The sequence below is a fragment of the Anser cygnoides genome, chromosome 5 (genome assembly GCF_040182565.1).
Source record: "Anser cygnoides isolate HZ-2024a breed goose chromosome 5, Taihu_goose_T2T_genome, whole genome shotgun sequence".
Classification (NCBI taxonomy): Eukaryota; Metazoa; Chordata; class Aves; order Anseriformes; family Anatidae; genus Anser; species Anser cygnoides.
The window spans coordinates 29,451,550-29,457,549 of NC_089877.1; positions in this window are offsets into that span (position 1 = coordinate 29,451,550).

Consider the following 6,000-nt stretch of genomic DNA (forward strand, 5'->3'; position numbering starts at 1 on the left):
CTGTGATAGATGCTACAAATGGGATTTGGGAAGTAAAATTAACTGCATAGGGATTACAGCAAAATAAACTCCGGGGGCTTGAAAGACTTCAAATGTGTTATCAGCCTGCTTCTTTACGTCCTGATTAGGTCCAAAGGCCTGTTCTTTATCTCGAAGTCCTAGAGGCAAGGACAAAAGCTTAGCTGAAAGGCAACAATCTCTTCTTCACCCCACTTAGGCATTCCCTGTGTTCCCTGCATTCATCCTACCACTGTAGGAAATTATGGGCACCCCATTCTTGACTGTTGCAATCACTCAACAAAAATAAGTCTCCTAATTTCATAGGGTGGCTTATACAGCTAACACAAACTTATCAGCACCTAGCTTTCCTCCCTGAGCAGTCAGGGAGGCTGACTCCTGAGCAGATCTGTTCACCTGATACGTTTTCAGCCCTTTGTGAGTCATTTCCATACTCAGGAGTCCAACCTGAGCAGCTGTCAGCTCCACTGCGTTTGAAGCCAGGTGGGATGTACGGGCAGCTGCTTCCTGTTGTTCTTTGTTGGGTGCTCTTTGGTGCAATTCCAACCATGGCTGACCGTGCAGGCAGAACCAAAGCTGAAGGGATAGAAAACCCAGAAAAGAAAAATGCAATTGCATAAAGCGAGCTGGAGAAGTGGCAGCAGCGGTAGTCCAGGCAATGATAAGGTGGCAAGAAATGTTAGGGAAGACCAAAGGAGCAGCACCACCCATGAGAGAGGAGCCAGCAGCCCCTGTCCTCACTTGAGAGTAAATGCATTACTTATTTGGCCTCCTGGACACTTATCCCAATATTTCGTTGTGTGAAAGAAACAAGACAAGATGGACAGGAAACTCCATCACTCCTGCATGAAAGCCAGTCTGCGCTGGGGAGCTCAGAGGTGATCTCTGCTAAGTAGCAGTCACTGCCTGCAGGTCAGCCTGGGGCTCTGCTGTCATTACTGTGTGTCTGCAGACGCCTCGACATCCATCCTGAGCAGCAGTTCTTGGACACGATGGAAAATGTACTCCGTGGTCAGCACTTTCGTGGGATCTAACGGTGGCCGCAGACACCAGGATTAGTCCCCGGTGGACGACAAGGGCTGCTGTGACCATGTGGATTGAAGTGGGGCTGGGAAACTTGCACCTGAGAAACAGCTGGGATACATGCAGGGGGGAATGCCCGAATTCAGGGATCTCACCGCGTGTCTCCTCTCCTTTTACGGGAGCACAGCCCCACCAGCACCCTGGAGACACGTCAGCGCTTGCACCGGCCCTCGGGGCAGCTGGGCTGCAGGCGTCAGGCCCCAGCCAAGAAGGCAGCAGACCAGACGGAGGCTAATATTACTCTTCCCAGAGGTTCAGTAGGTCACCGCTTCATCCTGTGAGCAACTCCAAATTTCAGGGCAGTGAGAGAATTGTTTATATTGGCTACTTGTACAAATGCTGAAAAAAAAAAAGGGGTATTATGGGACTTCTGTTCTTTAATTCCAAAAAGAAATCAAACATGTCTAGACTGTTGCATGCATGTGGCTTTCTTCCAGGCTTCTTCCACCTGGAGCAATAAGCAGGCTGGAAACTCTCCACAAAAGAGTTTTCAACACCCATTTAAAAATGCTCCCACCCCGTGCACACCAGCCAGCACTGACCAGCCAAATCCTATTAGGAGGCAACGTCAGATAGGGAAAAAGATTTCAGGCGCAGGTCAGAGAGAGCTGCTGCGGTGTCCTCGCTCTCTTTCCGCAGGAGGAGGCTTGGGAAGAGGGTGGTGTGCTTGTGGCAGGGCATGGGCACCACAGGGGGACATTTCTGGGGTGGCTGCAGGAGCAGCAGCCCGGCCCCCACCATGCTGGGGCAGATGCTGTTGTTGTCCAGCATCAGCTCATGCCGCGGGATTGACCACGCACCCTGCAGACCGTATTAAACAGGGCTGCAGTTCAGGCGTGGGTTGGTTTATTGTCGTTATCTAGTGAACCTGGAAGCGCTGCTGACAGGAGATGTCAGAGCTGCCTGGGGTGAATGACATCTTCCCTTTAGCTCGGCAGCAGCCTGAGCTCAGGCTTCGTTCATGTCAGCTCACTGAGGAGCCGTGGTGGCAGAGCTGTGGGAGGACCAGAAGCTGGGGAAGGCTGAAGCTCATGCTGCTATGACTGAAGTTGTGCTCAGTCTTCTTGCCAAGGTTTCCAGCCCCCAGTCTTTCATTCTTCCTCCTCTTCTGCCCCCAATATAGAAAGGAAGATCCCTCTTAACCCCCTCATTTGTCCAGCAGAGACTGAGACAGGACACCAACACACCTACATAACTAGTCAGAGATGGGAGCAACCATAGGAACTGGCTCCCAAAAGCTCCACGGTCCCATTTCCTCCCTTTTGTTAGCAGATCTACGGACCTACCTTCACCTGGTTTCCCTACCTGTCCTCACTCACAAACCCTCAACGCTTTGCCATCACCACCATCACTCAGCCTCTCCAGAGCCGCCAGAGGCCATGGGTGCAGGGCCTGGGCCCGTGAGGAGATGACAGCCAGGGAAACGGGGAGCCCAGCAGCCTGGCCTGGGCAGCATTTCACAGGGACAGTGAAGAAGCTGAAGACCTGGAGCTCATTACCCTGACATATAAAAATACTTTGTGAAGATAACTGACTTGACAATTGCTCTGGTTTTACTGATCAGCTGCCTCTCACACACAGAGGGCCCCACGCTGGGACACATTGTCTGCAGGCAGCACGAGCTAACCAGCGGGCAAGAAGCTGTGGCGGGACATCCAAGGGCAGCCTTGGTATTGTATCTCAGGGTGAGGTAATAACAATGCTCCTTTCCATGTGGTCACCTGGGCTAGAGGATTTTTGCCACCCTTTAACCAAGCACAGTGGAAGCACTAGATAGGACGCCATGTGTCATATCCAAAGTAGCGTGGCCGCCCACGTGCTGCAGGGTTGTGCCACACTCAGGGCCGTAACGCTGGGCCAACGCTGACATGGGTGCACAGTGAGCAGACCCCAGCACAGACCATGCCACACAGCCGGAGGATTGAGGTAATTTCGTTGGTGTCCTACCAAAAAAATGTATCACTGGCCTAGCTGAGAGGTCAGCGTTGCTCGTCCCACCACAGCTGCAGTTTCAGAGCTTCTGGCTGCACAGTGGGCAAGGACTCCTGTAACAGGGACAAGGGCCCCAGTTTTCACTTTACTCTAGGTCAAAAAAGTCCAGATAACAGGATTTTTAATTACCAGATTAATTTTCTGGACACGATGCATATTTGAGAGAGACTTTGAGAAGATCTGGTCTCATAAGGGTGAAGAGCTTCTGCCCACAACAGCAGGTTCAGTCCCTGTTTGAAACATTGCTTCATGCTGGTGGAATTTAACTACACCGCAGCGGGGTGTGAGTACATCTAGATCACTGGCTAGGAAGCTTTATAAAGCTATAAAACCTGAAATAAACAGAGCGCCAGGGTCAGGCTGGGTCAGCTCCCTGGTGCTGGTGGCTATGAAAGAGGAGCCCCCTGCTCGGGGAGGGGTGATGAACCAGCAACGCGCTCTGCCTGAGCCTGCGTGGTGCTGGGGTCATCCTGCACAGACAGGGGAGCCACCCGCCCCAGCTAGCTGTGACCACAGGGCCACAAGGCCATCGTGTCACAGCTCACAGGGGTGCTGAGCAGCAGGAGGGGCTGGCCAAGGCAGAACCAGGAGCCCTTTGTCTCCTATGACTTGAGCTTGTCCTCTCCTGTGAAGGCCCAGCTGCTCCGCTGGGCAGAGGCCGCCCGGCCTGGTGGCTGCTGGGCTCTGACATGGGAGGAGGGTGCTGTCAGAGCACAGGTGGCCTGCACGGGAGCCAGCGTTCCCCATCTGGCACAGCCGACAGCTCTTGGGTGGGTGGATAACACCACGGGCACACAGCTACACTGTGCCCCATCAGGTACTCATATATAATGCAGGACGTGTGTGGTGACATGCTTTAAGTCCCGTATAAGAATCCAAGGTACATACGAGGTTACTGAGTACTTTGATGGGTATCCCAGCCTGCTGCCCCTGTGGCATCCTCACAGTTTGTACCAGCCCTAGCCCTCAGGTCAGCATCGCTGTACCACCACTGTGATCTTCCATGGCTAGGAACAACCTGGACAGAAGGCAGCAAGGCAATTAGGATCATCTTCTTCTAAAAATGATTTCTTTGGGAACCCGAGTAATTTGATCAGATACTTCCATTTTCTTCCACCTAATGCCCAGGGCCAAGCATGCTGCTTCCTTCACCAGCAGGATATGGTATTGTTAACATTATGCGAGTTATAAAAGGATGGATGAGTGATACCTATAATTTTATTTCATTTCCTGCATGAAAAAAAATAATTAGATTTATTTAAGAAAAGAAGAACAACTGAGGCATTATTCATCATGGAGCACTCCACTGGGAAATATTACTGAGCTAAGGAGAAAAAGCCAAGGCCCAGAGTCAGCTCTTTGTGTTAAAGTAATAAAATTTCTCCATTAACCTTTATAGATCTCTCACTAACGCTAATTCAGCCTCTTCCTCTGTTTGTGCAACAATGAATTCCCTGACAGATTAAACCAACTCCCCCATCATGAGAAGGGAACTCTGTCCAGCTTGGTTTGCTGAAGGTGGTCAGGCACCACCTTAAACAGCATCCAACTTTCTGCAGAAAAATCTTTGAGCTGCTACTATTCTGAGGTAAACAACAAATGCTGTAATATAATTAGCAAACATCACCATGACTGTTTAATGAATTAGTTTACTATGTCTCAAAGAGTAGGGATATTACCGTGGAGGTAGAACAGATCATGTAGACAAAATACTTGTACATCCCACCCTTCCTTAGTCTGTCACTGCAGTGAATCAGACACCCCATGGGTTACTCTTCAGTGAGGTGTCTAAATTAATAGATTTGAAGACACCAGCTAACAATTGGAATAACAAGAAAAGGAACAGTATCAGTGCAGTGCTCCGAGGGGCCCTTGGAGACAGAATTCAATGACATTACAACCAAATTTACGCTATTATCAGTCTTTCCCATCTCCTCATCTGGTCGTGGTTTAGCACCAGCAGGAATCCTGCAGGGTCTGGCAGGGCGCTTCCACAGGGAAGAGCACTGCAGAACATGGGCTGAGCCATGTTGTGTAGGGGGAAGTGGAAAAATCTGCAAGAATAGAAGAGTCAGAGCCTGTCTTGATTAGAAAATAGGCTGAGAGGGGCTTTTGCATTTGTACACAAGGCAAACAATCCATCTAAGAGCAAGCACCTGGGCTGGCCAGCTGCAATGCCTTAGGACCAGCGCGCATGGGCTTCAACGTAGCTTCCAGTAGATGCACAGAGCCTCATTACCTGAAATGACATTTTAAAGGATTTTTTTTTAAAGGATTTCCTCTGCCTGCACTCCAGTATATCAGGCTGGCGCACCTTGCAGTGTTTTTCATGGCACCGTTATCGTCCCAGTAGGAAACTGGGCTGTTTAGTACACAATTTAGAGGGATGGGTTGTCTGCACTGCTGGCATCTTCTGCATCCTGCAGAAGTCAGCACCACATGGCCACCCATCCAGAGCACGGCACACACACACATTTCTGTTTGTGAGGGACCTCCCGGGCCTGTCGTGCTGCAGTAGATGAGGCAATCAGCAGCACGGCAATTAAATGCATGAATCGTTAAAACCACTTGGAGACTATTTTCATTTTCCTAAAAGATGTTAGGAAAAGGTGAGATTCCCTAGAGAAGAAGCTGATTTGAAGGCCACATTTGAGCCCAGCACTGATACCAGCTAGGTCATCTGCTGCTGAGGGGCTTCTCCTGAAGGGTTGGGCCAGAGCCACCAGCAGCTCCTCCTGCACAGACTAGGCACAGCCTGCACTGCAGGCTGCTGAGAAACAGGTAAAATTTGAGCAGACAAGTGCAAAACTCTGGGGAAAAGCAAGTAACGTGCTGAAAGGCAGTAAATGCCAGAGCCGTCTCCTTTCTGCCCCTCAACTATACAATTCTGTTTTTCTGACCACATCC